The sequence below is a fragment of the Vulpes vulpes genome, chromosome 14 (assembly GCF_048418805.1).
Source record: "Vulpes vulpes isolate BD-2025 chromosome 14, VulVul3, whole genome shotgun sequence".
Lineage (NCBI taxonomy): Eukaryota > Metazoa > Chordata > Mammalia > Carnivora > Canidae > Vulpes > Vulpes vulpes.
Genome location: NC_132793.1, coordinates 44,047,425 through 44,064,793, shown reverse-complemented (window position 1 = coordinate 44,064,793; position 17,369 = coordinate 44,047,425).

The window sequence follows — 17,369 nt, the reverse complement described above, 5'->3', positions numbered from 1 at the left end:
ATAAAGACCCCGGGCCTGCACGAGCCAGCTCACCCGTGCCCGAGAGAATGCGAGGGAAAAGCATTAGCCTAACCCATAGCCTAACTTTCAGATGTTCAAAACTCCATTTCCTTGGAGCCCTCACATCACCCTCCCCTCCACAGTGATGTGGAAAACAGAGAGGCAGAAGGGAAAGTAAGCAAAATTAAATTTCTTTATGACCTGAAGCCCATGGACAGGGACCTGAGATAGGAAGAGTAGAACATCCCTCCCGGAAACTCCCAACTGTCTTCCTGTTGGTGCCTTACTAGAAGGAAAAACAACGTTAGCTTGACAATGGCCAGGCTCCAGCATCCTGAGAGTCTTCTTTAGCATTTTTGGACACACCCCCCCTTAGTCCTCACCTCCTCCAGCCTCTAAGTTTATAATCAGCCACCCCTCAAAACCCCAGGACAGCAGCTTTTTCTGCCCACCAGTCCTGTCCCCATGCTTTAATAAAATCACCTTTTTGCACCAAAAATGTCTCAAGAATTCTTTCTTGGCCTTGGCTCCAGACTCACCAACATTCCAAAACTAGATCCTAGGGACAGCGACAGGGACTGCCTGGGAGTTGTGGGTTGGTGCTCTGCCAGGAAGCAGCAGTCATTTTTTCTTGGGAGTCAGGCCTGTCCTGGGTGAGCTGCTGCATTTTCTCACTCTCCTGCCATGGAGAGCAACTGTGAGGAGACATTGCTAATGGTGTTAGAGTTATTGAAGTAGCCAGAGACACAAAAAGAGCCTCAGACACCTGTTTGGGATAGTAGCAGAAAAAGGCCCTTTGCCAGAGAGGAGGATTGCATTGGTGTTGGTCCTTGTGATTCCTGCCTTGTATAATCCCAAGATTTATCCTTTATAATCAGCTCAGCTCCCAGGAGATCATAATCCACTGTACTTCTCTTCATGTTCCAAGTCACCAATTCAATAATTAATTGAGCACCTGATATGTGCCAGGCACTGCTCTTCTTCAATAATTAATTGAGCACCTGATATGTGCCTGGCACTGCTCTTCTGTTTGGGATACCTTGGGGAACAAATCAGGCCTCCCTGCCCTACTAGAGCTGACATTCTGGGAAGTAGGAGCTAGGGACAGGGTAAATTGTGAGCATCAGCAAATAGTTACCTAGAATGTTAGAAGAGGTCAGCAATAGGGGAAAAAAAGGAAAAGGAAAATAAGCGGGCTGAGGAGTGCTGGTGTCTGGTGCAGAGGGTAGACTGAAATATGTGGGGAGGTCACAGTTGGCCTGGCTGAGAAGATGGGATCTGAGCAAGAACCTGGATGAGGTGAGGTAGGAATACCTGAGAAGAACATTAAGGTCAAGGGCTCTGAGGGGGTACGTAGAAGCTCATGAGGGTCTGAGCAGGAGGTGACATGATCTATATTGCTGAAAGATTAGTTTGATGCCATACAGGGAGCCAGTTGTGTGGGCAAAGTTAAAACAAGTTAGGAGCTATTGAAATAATCCTGGCTGGAGAGGAAGGTTGCACAGAGCAGGGGCATAGCAGTGCACAGAGTGAGAATTAGTTGGATCCTTGTTGATTTTGAAGGTTAGAACAACAGGAGAAATTCCTAAGAGGTTGAATATATTGGTAAACGAGAGAGGTGGAATGAGGCCGACCTGGCTCCCTGTCCTTCCCTCTTCTGTCCTTTCTGCCCCTAGAGGATTCCATTTTATATACAAAACTCCCCGAGTAAATGTCAAAGGTATATGGCCTCTGCTCCTTTCCTTCCGTTCCTTTCCCTTTCTCTCTTTTCACTCACCCTCTTGAAAATGTCCTTCCTCTTGTGGACATTGCCCCATGGATGGCCCTACAGGCTCAATCTGTTTTAAAACTTGGAGCTTACTTGGCTCTGTCCTCCCTCGGGAAAACCTCTTTTACTGTAGAGATGGATTTGGAGATTATTCACCTGAAACTATCTACTGGGGGCGCTTAGGTGGCTCAGTTGGTTAAGCGTCCAACTCTTGATCTCGGCTCAGGTCATGATCTCAACATCATGGGATTGAGCCCCACATCCATTTCCTTGCTGGGTGTGGAAATTAAAATTAAATTTTTCTCCTCTTTTCCCTCTCTCCACCACCATATGCACGTGCACATGCATGTGTTCACTCTCTCTCTCTCTCAAACAAAACAAAGCAAAACAAAAGCCTATCTATTGAGTAAGCCACTATATTTCAAGCACTATTGTAGGCAGTGGGGCTAGAACAATAAACCAAACAGACAAAATGCTATCCTCTCATGAACTCACATTCTATCTAATGCAGAGACAGAGGCAATAAAGCAGACAAGGAAAATATGTAGCAAGGTTGATGATACCTGCCATGGAGAAAAATTAGCCCTAGAAGAGAAATAGGGTGGTGGAAGGCTACAATTTAAAACAGGTAGTCATGGGGATCCCTGGGTGGCTCAGCAGTTTAGCACCTGCCTTTGGCCCAGAGTGTGATCCTGGGGTCCCGGGATCGAGTCTCATGTCGGGCTCCCTGCGTGGAGCCTGCTTTTCCCTCTACTGTGTCTCTGCCTCTCTTTCTCTCTCTCTCTCTCTCTCTCTCTCTCTCTCTGTCTCTAATAAATAAATAAAATCTTAAAAAAAAAAAACCAAAAACAACCAGGTAGTCAGAAAAAACTCCAAGAAAAACAACAACAACAACAACAACAACATTAAAATAACAAACTTTAGGGGCTCCTGGGTGGCTCAATTGGTTAAGCAACTGCCTTGAGCTCAGGTCATGATCTGGGGGTGCTGGAATCAAGCCACCATGTTAGGCTCCCTGCTCATTGGGGGGGGCTGTTTCTCCCTCCCCCTTTGCCCCTCCACTCCACACCTTCTTGCATGCATGCACACATTCACACACACTCTCTCTCAAATACATAAATACACTCTTTAAAAATAAATAAACTTTTGACCCTCTCATGGACTTATCTCGCATTTGGCAGGTTTGACTTCCTAGCCCAGGTTCTTGGGGACTGAAATGACCCCTCTAGTTAGCTGCAGAGATCACAAGTGCTCTAGGGGCACTTTGGTCAGTTGGGACCCACTAGACAAGAAAATGTCACTTGTAATGAAGGTATTTCTCCTCTAAAGTAAACCCAGCAGCACTGGTTCTGAAAGCATTGCCCAGAGCTGGAAACTCAGCAATTACTCTTCTCTGTTGTAGAAGTAGAGGTGTCTTTTGCACAGAAAATGACTTGAAAAGAGCACTTCTATATCCCAGGGTCTGAGCCTTAGAACAATCATCCTTATAATGATGGCAAGTCTTTATTCATGGGTCTGCACTGGTACAGGGTGACATTAGCTTGGTCCATCCCCAACGCCACCCTGGGAAATAAGTAGAGAGTGTCCGCACCCCTGGCTGGCTCAGCTGGTAGAGGGTTCAACTCTTGATCTTGGATTGTAAACTCTAGCCCCGTGTTGGCTATAGAGATGACTTGAAAATAAAATCTTTAAAAAGAAAAAAAAAAGAGTATCCACTGGATAGTTAACCAATTCCTAGTGTTAGGAATTATCTATTAGTTAGATGGTAGTTATAAATTCCCTTTCCAAAGATGCAGTTCATGTAGAGGGAGGTGGTTCTTCACAGAAAGAGGTACATGGCAAGCCTCAGCATTTAAAATGGTGTATTACTTTGTTAATCAAAAAAGCACTAATTTTATATATAAAATTGGATATACAGAGATTTAGAAGTATAAGTGTAAAGGTGAACTTACATATAATTATCCGATATTGTAATTTTCCCTCTGACCTTATTATTTAGGCCATTTAAAAATGTCTGAGTGTTAAGGTTTTTCTTCTTTAAATTTTTGTCATTAATTTCCAGATTTATTGCATTGTGGATAAAGGGTGTTGCTTATATAATTTCTGCTCTTTGAGATTAATAAAGGTTTTCTTTGTGATCTAGTATATAATCCATTTTGAAAAATAGTTCTGTATTTATCAGAAAGGAAGGCATATTAAACACCGCATAACCTAGTTCTACAATTAGTATAGAGCAGGTGTTCAAAAACTGTTTATTAGTGAACCTGAATGCCAATTAATTAAATGTTAATTCATCTTTTACATTTATTCTAATTCATGGTGTCATTTATTTTACTTTTTTATTTGCCAGTCTCCTAATTTATATCCTGCTTCCTCTCCTCCTCCCCTTTTGGAATATAATGGACTTAGGACGGATGTGTAAGATCTCCCATTTTGGGGCTCCTAGGTGGCTCAGTCAGTTAAGTATCTGAATCTTGACTTTGGCTCAGGTCATGAACTCAGCGTCACAGAATAGAGCCCTGCATTGGGCTCTGCGCTCAGTGCGGAGTTTGTTTTAGATTCTCCCTCTCCCTTTCTCTCTAAAATAACTAAATACAATCAGGACGCCTGGGTGGCTCAGGGGTTGAGCATCTGCCTTTGGCTCAGGGTGTGATCCAGGGGTCCTGGGATCAAGTCCCACATGGGGCTCCCCACAGGGAGGCTGTTTCTCCCTCTGCCTATGTCTCTGCCTCTCTTTGTGTGTCTCTCATGAATAAATAAATACAATCTTTAAAAATAAATACAATCTAAAAAAATCTTCCATTTCAGTTGGAGTTCTGATATTTTTCTTAGAATTTACAACCTATTTACATTTACAATACAACCTTATGATCTATTACGACTTACAATTATTTGTATTCTGGCATTTTTGCACTATCACCCAGTACCTAAATACTCCTGTTACTGTACTTTCACCCTGGATTGTGTAGTTTATTATAAACCTCCTTTCAATGTGTTTGCTTCGATTGATTCAGAAATTCCTATCATGAGTCATGCTTTCTTTGTGTGTGCATTCAACCAAGGCATTTTTGTCTATCCTCTATTGTAAAACTTTCTGCATCATTTTGTTGTAGATGAGTCCTTTTGGAGCAATGTATACCATAATCGAATTTTATTTTTTAAACCCACCTGGTAAAATTGCTTTAATTTCTGTCACCATGTTTGATGCTTTTGGGGTTTTATAAACCCCTGCACCGTGTGAAAACCCCTGCACCCTGCGCCTTCTCCTCTTCTCCCCTCTATTTTTTAAGCACTGATTTGCTCAGCCTACTGTATAAGCACTTAGGCCTCACCACTGGGGGGTGTAGAGGGGGCGCTTCGTTTTCCTGGGTAGGCTCCTATGCAAATGCAAATTAAAATGTGTATGCAAAAAAAAAAAATAATAAAAAATAAAATGTGTATGCTTCTGTCTCATGTCGACGACTTCATACTCGGGCCCTGCCAGAGATTCTAAGAGGATAGAGGAAACGTTTGCCTCCCCTGCACTATGAGGGTAGGACGCACTGGGCGTGTTCTGTGACATACCCCTCCCGCCTTGTATCTGGATAATAATGTCACACTTTAGTTGTTCCTCCATTGCCCCCAACCCAGGCCAAGCCATCAACTGCACGAAGGCAGTAAGCCTGGAATCTGGCATCCACTCCTGCCCCCTGCTGGTTATTTTATGCACAGCAGGAAGAATGGTGTATTCAGAAGGGAAAGGGATCCTGTCCCTCTCCTGATCACCCCTCCAGCTACTCCACTATTCTTAGAAGAAATTTAAAATCTTTTTCATGGTTTGCAGGGTCCCCATACTGTAGCTCGGGGTTCTCTTTAACTCCCTCTTGTGCGGCAACTTCTGGCCTTCCTTTGGTTCCTTGAACACACTACACTGAGCCTCATCCAGCCCCAGAGACTCTGCCCTTAGCTGTTTTCTCTCTGGTCCTTCGCACATCTGCACTTCTAGCACAGGACACATTTTTGGAGACTTTATTTTTATTTTATTTTATTTATTTATTCATGAGAGACACAGACTGAGAGAGAGAGAAAGAGAGGCAGAGACACAGGCAGAGGGAGAAGCAGGCTCCATGCAGGGAGCCCGATGTGGGACTTGATCCCGGGACTCCAGGATCACACCCTGGACGGAAGGCAGGCACTAAACCGCTGAGCCACCCAGGGATCCCCCCTTTGGAGACTTTAAATGCCTGAAAATGTTTTTATTTCGTCCTCACAGTTCAGGCATAGTCTGGCCAATTATAAAGTTCTAGTTTCAGAGTTGTATTTATGAACACTTCACAAAATAGAATTCCATTGTCTTCTTGAGCTTAAGACTGCTGTTGAGAAGTCTGAGGTCAACTTTATTCTTGCTCCATGGCAAGCAAGAAGCAAGGAAGCAAAGGTGATCTGCTTTGGTAATCTGGAAGCTTAAAAATAATAGTGTTGCCTTTAATGCTTTTAATTCCACCATAATAGGGTCCAAGAATCTTTCTTCTTCTACAGTATTCTTGGTGTCCATTAAATGTGCAGACTATCATCTTTTTTTAATTCTAGGGAATTTAAGGACATTATTTCAAGTCTTTCCTCCTCTCCTTCTGGATCTCCTGCCACCTGGATCTGCATGTTTACTTTTGTCTTCTGTTACTTTTAATTTTCCCATCTTCCTTAGCTGCCTTCTTGGAGAGGTCTTGGATCACATCCTCCCGCACAGTGCTTCCTGGACTTTGTCTGTCTGTTCTTTATTCCACCTCTATATTCCACCACTATCATTTTCCATATTAAAATAGTCTTTCATATCTAATATTCCCACTTGTGTGATCTCTGATTCTTGTTTCATATGGCCAATTTCTTCCCCTATGTTCTCAATATGTTTATTATGCCTATTTACATTTTTTGGCATCACCATTTCTGTAATTCTTTCTCATGGTTCGCAGAGTCTTCATACTCTAGCCTGGGGTTCTCTCCATCTTGTGCGCTCAACTTCTGGCCTTCCTTCAGGTAGTAAATGTTGTTACATTTTGTCCTTTTGCAGCTGCCGTACTCCTCAGACAAAAAATATTTTGGCCTGAGCATGCATGGTATTCTGAGAGTACTGGCTATTCTAACTGGTCTGTGTATTGGGAAGGGCCAAAGGTTAGCTCCAGGCTTTATCGCTTCTTGTGAGCTCAAGGATATATGTACTGGTTTTCTGTTTCCACATAACAAATGACCGCAAATGTGGTAGCTTAACACAGCACCCGCTTATCATCTCACAGTTTCCTTGGGTCAAGACTCTGGTATAGTTTGGCTGGGTTCTCTGCTCTGGGGTCTCACAAGGCTTCGATCCAGGGATTGGCTGGGGCTGTGGCTTCAGCTGAGACCTCCGAACTTTTATCCGGGTTTGCTTCTTAAGCTTCCGTGATTGTTGGCAGAATGCACTTCCTTGCAGCTGTGTGCCTGAAGCTCTCAGTTCTGGGGAAATAAATTAAGCCCAACCAAGGGAGACGAGGCAAAGGCTATCTATCAGAACTTGCTAGAGCAAGGCAGTTGGTCACCATTATTTGTGTTTGGTGAAGACTCAAAGGAAGGCAGAGAAGTTGCAAAGATGTGTATTGGGGGAAAAAGGGAAGTCTTCAGGTCAGGTGTGGCCTGATTGCAGGCTGTTGGCCTGGAGAACTGGAGGTGTCCAGCTAGCAGACAGCATCCTGCATGACTGGTTAGGGGCGCATGTTTGGCTTTTCTGGTTGGTCTCAAGTTGGAAACAAGAACAAAATTAGGAAGCTGTCAGTTATAAATCAAGTTCTGGTAATTTGGGACCATCATTACAGGGACTATTGTGTGGCTTCCTGGACCAGTTGCTAGAGATCGTAGTCTGACTTCTTACAAGTCTGCTTTATAAACAGTGACTGGCTTCCTGGGCCGGGTACTGTAGATGATAGGTTGGTTTCCTGGGTTGGTTGCTGCAGGCTGGGGTCAGAGTTCTATTTGTACACTCAGCCTGGCCATTGTCCATTGGTATATTCACTCTTTCAGCTCCTGGAGACTCTCTGTGGCTCCATGGCACATGGCCTTCTCCACCTGCAGTTCACATGCCACTTTGTGTCTTCAAGGTCAGCAGGCAGTGTCTCTAACATGCTCTGTAAGATGAAGATACACACACACACATAATCACAGGAATGACAAGCTTTCATATTCTGTTGGCTAGAAGAAAATCACAGGTCCTGCCCAAACGGACTAGGAGAAGATTACAGGACATAACTCCAGGGATAAAGATCATGGGAATTTTCATCCTGCATAGGAGTTTTCCCACCAATGTAGGAAAGGATGGGCCCCATGAGCAGCTCCCCAGGCCCTGAAAAACAGTTGCTGGTCATTCCCATTTACTGCCTTCCACCAGACAACATCCCCACCAGGTTTCACCTTTAAAGCAGTAGGAGGAGCAATACTGGGAGAAAGCCATTTCCCCTTTACTATGCTCCATGGCCCCTGAGTCTAGGGGAAAGGGGTACCCTAGCGCCATTGGTCCCTGTGTCCCTCTTTCGATTGACTCCTCACCTTAGCAGGCTTTTGTGCTGCCCTGTCCATCTCTAGCATCTGCATCCATATTCTTCTGGCTGATTTCTATGGGGGAAGGGGTTTCCACTGCTTCCTCTGTGCATCCTCTACCTCTGGCTCCTGCCATGGGGTCCCTTACCTAATTCACTCTCACTATTAATGCTGTGTTACATGCCAGGCAGTGGGTCTCCACCTAGGCAGTACATTGCAATCACCTGGAGAGTTTTATACCATTCAAACACCCAGGTCTCACCTCCTACCTATAAAATTAGGATCTCTAGAGTAGGACCAGGCATGAGCATGGTCCTAAAATCTTTTTTAAAGATTTTATTTATTTATTAATGAGACACACACACACAGAGGGAGAGGCAGAGACACGAACAGAAGGAGAAGCAGGCTCCATGCAGGGAGCCCGATGTGGGACTCGATCCTGAGACTCCAGGATTATGCCCTGGGCCAAAGGCAGGCACTAAACAGCTGAGCCACCCAGGGATCTCCCATGAGCAGCTTATAGCTACCAGGTGATTCTGATATGCAGCCAAAGCTCTCGAAGAGTCACTGTTCTAAAGGTAGCAGCTTTTAAATCAGTTCTTAGCCTTGTTGCATGCTAGAACCACTGGGAAGCTCTTTAAAATTTTTTTTAATTTATTTGAGGGGAACACATGAACAGGGCAGTGGAGGGGGCAAAGGGAGAAGGAGAAAGAAAATTTCAAACAGCCTCCCTGCTGAGCACAGAGCTGGACATGGGGCTCAACCTCAGGACCCTGGGACCATGACCTGAGCTGAAATCAAGGGTTGGACACAACCGACTGAGCCACCCAGGCACCCCATGGAATCACTGGGAAGCTTTTAAAAAAAACACTGATGCCCAAGCCCCTACCTCCAGAGATTTTGATGTAATTAATGTGGAGTGTGGCCAACACGTAGCCGAGAATGAGGACCACTGATTCTACAACCAGGTAGCAAGGTGATTACAGAGAATGGTGCTTGGTCCTCTTTTCCCAGTAAGGAAAGGGGTAGGTGTCCAGTTTTAGTGTAATTAGTAAAAAATGGTAGCCAGAAAATAAAGATCTGTATTGCCTTTGCTCCAAAAGTTGAAAATAACCAAGAATGTGAATTCAAAGATAGATCAGATTCCTTGCTTTTAGGAAAGTTTTCCAAATGAACAGTTGAAATTTCCCTTTGCTACCACATTTTGCATGTGTTTTGATTTTATAAGCAGTATGAAGAGACCATTCTTCAAATCCTCTGTCTGGTAAGTCAGTTTGAGTCTGTAAAACAGTTCCCAAATGTACAGTGATCTCACTGTAGACTGGGGTTGCCAAAGGAGACAGCCCAGGGAAATTGAAATGTGAGCTGGAGCCTGAGCATAGACTCAGCTAGGCTGGAAGTAGAGGGAAGGATGCAAGGCCAAAGGTGTGGAGCAGAGGAACTGTGTGTGTATGGCCTGTGCAACAATGGAAAACAGCTCAGCAGATACAGGGCAAGAGGAGTTGCAGAGAGGACAAGGCTTTTCTGACCACCTCCAGGATAGAACTTTTTCCTCCATCATCTTTATCAGATACATTTTTACTTTTGCTTGTACATCCTGCTCTATGATCATAATTCAGTTTTCTAGACCTTGTTTACTGTTTAATTCTAAAGACTGAACAACAACCAACCACATTAACCTTATCATAACTGAGGTTCATTCTACAGCTTCATAGTGGGCTAAGATTTATTTTCCTTCTCTAAATAATCAAACAGAATGTCACATTCCTGTGACATTTAAAGGAAGATGTCTCTAGCATCAAAGTAAAATGAATTTTCTTCTTGCATCCCTTCAATTCTTCAAAATTATGATCGTGCTGTATGTTTCAGCTGACTTCATATTTGAGCTTTATTTTCTTAAATGGTTCTTTGAGAACCTCCCAAAGTTCCTGATTTCTCATCCTACCCTCCCTCCCTCTGTGCCTTCCTCCTTTCCTCCTTTCCTTCTTTCCATTTTATTTTTTAAAAATATTTTTAAAAAAATTTTTGTTTATGATACTCAGAGAGAGAGAGAGAGAGAGAGAGGCAGAGACATAGGCAGAGGGAGAAGCAGGCTCCATGCACCGGGAGCCCGACGTGGGATTCGATCCCGGGTCTCCAGGATCCCGCCCTGGGCCAAAGGCAGGCGCCAAACCACTGCGCCACCCAGGGATCCCCCATTTTTATTTTTTTATTGTTCATGTTGTCAACAAAGCACATTTACTCTCACACAGGTTTTCTGAAATGTCCAGATTTTCAGTTAGGCTAACTGCTGCAGGGAATCCACTTTCTGAAACCATGCTTCCGGGGACTTCTGTATTTCTGCTCTAATCTGAATTGTTTTTTTTCTAGATCTACTGGGAACTATTGTTCCAAGGCTCTTTCTTTGCGCTTCTGGGGTAGATCCACTATTTTCTAGATTTCAGGCCTTCTTTGTTTGCCCCCATTTTATCTCAGGAAGGGCTCTGGAAAGCTAACTTTCAGAATCTGTGTATGTCTGAAGACTTATTTTGCTCTGGTGCTTAATTGATATTTTGATTAACAGTGACACTTTGGGCTCAAAATACTTTTCCCTCTTCATTTGAAGGCATTTATTTCTTCATTGTACCTTACCATCTGGTGTTGTTGACAAGAGACCTATCTAATGGACGTTGTTAGTCTGAATCTCCTTCATAAAATTGATCTGATTTTCTCTTCCTCTGGAAAGTTTTCTTTATCTTCCAAGTTGCAAAATTCATGGGAATATGTCTAGGGCTGGATCTTTCATTCATTGCTTTGTTTTATCCAACAGTATCCTCTTTTTTAAAATTAAAAAAACCTTTTTATCCTCTTTTTTTTTTTAAGATTTTATTTATTTGAGAGAGAGAGAGAGAGAATGAGAAAGAGCATGAGTGAGGGGAGAGGCAGATGGAGATGGAGAAGGAGACTTCCCCACTGAGCAGGGAGCCTGATGTGGGGCTTGATCCCAAGACCTTGAGGTCAAGACCTGAATCAAAATCAGGAGTTGGTCGCTTAACCAACTGAGCCACCCAGGTGCCTCTTCACCTGCATCCTCTCATCTGTTTTTGTCTTGGGTAAATTTATCATTGGCTCAAATTTTCTGATGACATTCATACAGATCTCTTTGTTATGATGGATTTAATTCCAATTTCCACGCCTTTACTTGCATTTTAGGGGAGCGTGGGGAGGGGAGGGAAGTAAATGTATATGATTAGTCTACCATATGGAACTCTACTTTCAGAGATGTTGTTTGGATATTAAAGGAAAAGGGGACCCTAGAAGATGGGACTTGGGGGTCCTTGACTCACACTTTGGGGAAACTAGCTCTCATAGGAGTCAGTGGTGGTTTGAAGAAGTAACATCAGGTGTCTCACATGTGTTCTGCTCTTAAGTAAGCTATGACATCACTTCTCTAGTGAATAGAAATTATTGGGAATATTCCAATATCTTTTGGATTGTTTCAATTAGCCCACTGTTTATTCAGAATATCAAGTGAAGGATGGACATAATAAGGTGGCTTAATGTAGGAACTCTTTTTTTTTTTTTTAAATTGAAGTATAGTTCACACAATGTTCCATTAGTTTCCGGTGTACAACGTAGTGATTGGACAGCTCTATATTTTGGACCATGCTCACCACAAGTGTAGCCAACATCTGTCACCATGTAATGTTATTACAATGCCACTGACTGTATTCCCTATGCTGTGCCTTCCATCCCTGTGACTTATGCTTCCGTAACTAGAAGGCTATACTTCTCATTCCTTGTTACCCATTTTGCCCATCAACTCACCTCCTGCTCTATTAACTATCAGTTTGTTCTCTGTCTTTATGGGTATGTTTCTGCTTTTGTTTGTTTAGTTGCTGTATGCATTTTAAGTGTCCAGTAGTTCTGGAATGTGCCTGGTGCTGGTCAGTGGACACATCTTACATTTCTTATATTCTAGTGCGCTTTGTCCTTGGCACATAAGATGCACCAGGAACCTGAAGATGATGCTACTTATGCGAATGAAGAATCAACCCAGGATGCTTCTGATCAGGTATCATCTAAGGTAAGCCTTCTGAAGGAAAGGCGTAAATGCTCTGCTTCCTGGTAAGTCCAGGTTATGATTGGGAGGAGTCATAGATCCCTGCATCTTCTTTCAAAGTTGGAGGATTTCAGGGTACTCCCTCATTCGACATGATACGAAAGCAGAATAAATATCCATGAGGAGATAGAGGTTCGTGGACCTGAGACAGATCCATGGAATTATCACACCTGCCAGCTGGCAGCAGGGACCTGCATGGACCAATGAAGAAAAGTAGAGAAAAAGAGCATGTCTCAGCAGGTGCCAGAGTGAATAAACATGCCACACTTGGGCCAACTGCCTCCTGGAATATACCCTCAAGGCTGCTGTGGGGGCAGTGATGGCAGAGCCTGGGATTGACTACTACGTGGTTTCCCCCACTGGTCTCCTTTGAGGGCAGATCTGGCATGCTTGTGTCTCAGAGAATCATATCTGCTGGGCTCTTCTTTTGCTGGTCTTCAAAACCATGGCTAATGAAGGCAAATGACTGCTGAGGACAGTGGTTCTCTCAAGCTAGAAGACCCCTTGGGTGGACATTTGGTGCACATAGGAGTGAGAAGTGGCCATCGCACACTTCAGTAGCTGCATAGCCTGTGTCCTTATTAGCCTTCCAGATGTCTGAAGGCTGGGGCTGCGATCATCCCATTCATCCTGAGATTGTCTGTTACTGTCCCACCCTGGCCCCAGGCTCAGCCTCTACCCCTTGGAGGTGGTATTTCACAGAGAACACTCCTCCATCTTCTGTCCACTCTCTGGCATGGGCCTTCAGCCCACTCACATAAGAGCAAATGGTAGTAGAAGCTGTAGAAGTCTTGGTCTCTCATGCATACCCCACCCCCATTAGACAGCATTTCCCACCTCTACCCCCCCGCACTCAGTGTCTAAGCCTCATCTCATAAACCAACGACCAACCACTACCTCTGGCAGAATCATGGATGGATCTGTTCCTATCTTTGGGACTTCAGGGAGTGTTAATGTGTGTAGGTGATGGGCAGTGGCCCTGTGGCCTTGACATCTCCAGGTATCACCTGGAATGGATGTCCCATAGAAATACTGTTTCAAAGGTGGCAAAACTGGGGAGTCCTATTTGTCCTGTTTATACCATGGCCCCACAGGGAAAAGGACCCAGAGAACAGAAACAGTGTTGTGCAATTTTCCAATACGTATAACTTTTCCTAACAAGTTAAGATCCAGTCAAAGAGACCTAGTGTGCTTATAAACTTGGTATTATTTTTATGTTGCTATCTGAATCATCATGGAATTGGTTTCCTAGGACCACCGTAACAAATGACCACAAACTGGGTGTCTTGAAACAACAGATATTTATTCTCCCCCAGCTCTGGAGACTGGAAGTCTCAAACCAATCTGGGTTGGTTCCTTCTTGGGGGCTCAAGGGAGAATCTGTTTCATGCCAATGTCTCAGCTTCCTGATGGTTGGAAGTCCTTGGCATTTCTTGGCTGGTAGCAGTATAACTCTGCTTCTGGCTCTGTGGTCACATAGCATCTTCCCTGGGCATCTGTGTCTAAATTTCCCTCTTATAAGGATTAAGGCCCACGTGAATCTAGTATGGTCTCATCTTAACTTGTTTATATCTGTGAAGACTCTCTCCAAATAAGGTCACATTCACAGGTAGCAGAGGAGAGGACTTGAACAGATTTTTGGGGGCAGGAGACACAACTAAATCCATGATTATCAAAGTAAATTAAGAAATAATTCAAATAGTAACATATGGTAAGTCTCGTTATTCTTTAAACAACAGTGTTGAGAAACTTCCCTAGGTTTACAAATACTTTTTCAAATACTGAAAAACAGGCTTATGAATACTTAGATTCTCAAAAAGTGGAAAAATATATGCTCCCACTCCTAAGCTCCTAATTAGAGTATCCAAGTAGAGAAAGGGTGACAAACACAATAGTGTTTGTCTACAATACATGGCAAAGACAAATATAGAGAAATATTCACAGAAGCATGAAAAAATCAGTTTATCTCTTTTAAAAAGATAACCAAAGATTTTTCTCTTATGTCATCTTACTTTAGGGTGAAAAATTATTTGAGGGGAATGTAGTGTTTGAGAATGAACTTTTACCTTCATAATTCATTAGTTTATTTCTTTCCTTAAACTGTAGAGTCCTCCCTAAATAGAAATGAATGCTAAATGACATAAGTGTTTCAATTTTACACTGTTTCATGCATGTATTACGCTCAGAGAGAAAAGAACTTTTAATTCAACTCAAATATTCCTGCCTCATTTCTCACCTGCTTATGGGAGAGAACATGCTCAGTTGAATGTCTCCTGTTATGCTTTCTTGCTGCCTTGGATGAAATGTCGGTATCATGTAACAGGCACAAAGGCATGTTTGCAAGCAAGAGGAACCCAGCTATTGCATGAAGTTCCTTTGAATTAATATCTTGTACCATGTGTGGGAGGATAGCTACAAAGGGGACATTTTAGGGGAGGAAAAGGCCATGCTTTTAATGAAAAGGCTAGGAAACTATAGGAATCTCAGGCCTGTTACCTGGATCACTTGTGAACATGCATGTATAGTGAGTGATTCAGTTGAAACCAGTTGGAGTTCCATGACATTACCCAGCACTTGGAAAAAAGGCCAAGAGAGGGTTGGAATGAGGGTTCAGGCCAGTCTGTCCTTTTGGTGTCATACTGAGACATTGTTCAACAAGTCCATTCAGGGATTATGGAGCAACATTGAGGAATGTGCCTGTTTGACTCACTATTATTGATTAAGCTCGGAACATTAACTTGTGGGTCTTATTTGAGGAGAGGCAAATAGTTTCTAGGTCTGGTGGCCCTGGTGCTCATTAACTGGTCTTATATGGAGCACTTATCACTTTTCTCTTCAGGATCTTTGTGTATACCTCCAAGTCCCCACACCCTCCCACACTCTTGAGACCAGCTTTACCCTCTTACTAGTCTCCGTTTAGTGAGTTTATATATCTTCAACCTATATTTATTCCCTTATTTTATCTTTGCTGAAGAGTAATTTTGAAAAGCTTTTTTGAATAGAGACTTTGACACATATTTGGACTTTTTATCTGTATCCTTATTTTGGCGGCAGAACATAAGAAGTTATTTGTCAAAGTCCCAGTGGTGTGTTTTCTGGTACCAGGACCTTGTAGGTCCTGGGGGAGGAAGCCACGGATCAAGTCTTCTCAACTGCTTTGCTCTTGTATGTGAGTAGAATCATATAAAATGCCAGAATAAAACACCTCATTTGTTTTCATCTTGTGCTTATTTGCAAATGAAATTATGTAATGATAGTCTTAAAAAACAGATTTTGGGGGGCACCTGGGTGGTACAGTTGGTTAAGCATCCCACTCTTGGTTTTGGGTCACATCTTGATTTCAGGGTTGTGAGATCGAACTTCTCCCTCTGCCCTTCCCCCTGCTTGTGCTTGGGCTCTCTCTCTCTCAAATAAATAAATAAATAAATAAATAAATAAATCTTAAAAAAAATAGCTTTTGTATAAGGAGGGGAGGGAAACGATGAATGTTAATTTTAAATAGTTGAATCTGGGACGCCTGGGTGATTCAGTGGTTGAGTGTCTGCCTTCAGCTCAGGGCCTGATGCCAGGGTCCGGGGATCCAGTCCTGCATCGGGATCCCTGCAGGGAGCCTGCTTCTGCCTCTGCCGGTGTCTCTGCCTCTCTCTCTATGTCTCTCATGAATAAATAAAATATTTTTAAAAAATAGTTGAATCTGATTTCTAGTTCAGACTTGGGATGGTCTGAACAGCTGTGGAAGAGGCATTTAAAACCAATTCCCAGCTATTTAATTTTATATTTGGATTGGGGGTGCTAAGTGAGGAAATGAGTATGGGGACAGGAGGTCCCAAGGCAAGGAATATTCAACCCTAAGTAAAGTTTGGGGGCTGTTGGTGTTAAATATCCAGATTTTGGCATGCAGTACTGTGATTAAATTACTCTCATGAGCTATGAAAAGACCAATATTTATTCTTGCTCACAGCGAGATGACTACACAACACTACCAACACAACAGATGACTGTTGGTGCTCCCCTGGGTGAAGTAATCATCCCAGCCTCCTGTGCCCTGTGGGCTGAGTCATTTGCTACTCCACTTCCTGGCTGTGCTGGCTCCTAGCTTTGAACCTTACCACTATCCATCTGGGTCCCAATTTTCGTTTCAAAAATTACAGCCTAAATGTCCTCCCGGTGGGACCTGTCCCCATGCTTATTACAAAAAATTACTGTTACATAAACCACTCTCCTCCTGGTTCTATTTCCTGCCTCCTTTTGCTATGCAATGACTTTGTTGGTTGAGTTTTTTTGGTTGTTGTTTTTAATAGCCGTAAAGGAGGATCTCTCATCTTGCAAGTGAAGCAAAATCTTGTGGGACTTCAGAAGGCAAAAGGTAGAATCGGCTCCAAGTTTTATTGTAGATGGGAGACAGTCCTGCTTAGTCAATCAGTATAATGTGGGAATTTCCAATATTAGCAAGACATCTGGCAGCATATCCACCGTGAATCCACATCTAAAGAGTGCGGTGAATTTCAGGATGAGGTGACATACATCCTGGATTAAATCTTGCCCTTTCAATTCTCTATAGTTTTTCCTTTACCCCCAATTTACTGGAACTAAAATATAACCCTTTGTCCTCCAAATTCATCAATCCACCCCCAATTTCAGATGAGTTCTCCATAATCTGTGCCTATCCTCAATTGGCAATTCTTTTTTTTTTTTTTAAAGTACATTCTTGCCTAGCATGAGCCCAACACTGGCCTTGAACTTATGACACTAAGATTGAGATCTGAGCCAAGATCAGTTAAACAACTGAGCCAGCCAGGTGCCCCCACCTCAATTGGCAATTCTTATAATATACGCTGCTACCGGTGACAATCTTGAGTGACAATGTAGAGGGCATCTGTGCAAATGGTTTTGTGTCTTCTGGAGGTCAGAGCAGATATCCACATGCAGAGCTTCATCAAACTTACACTTGTCAATGTT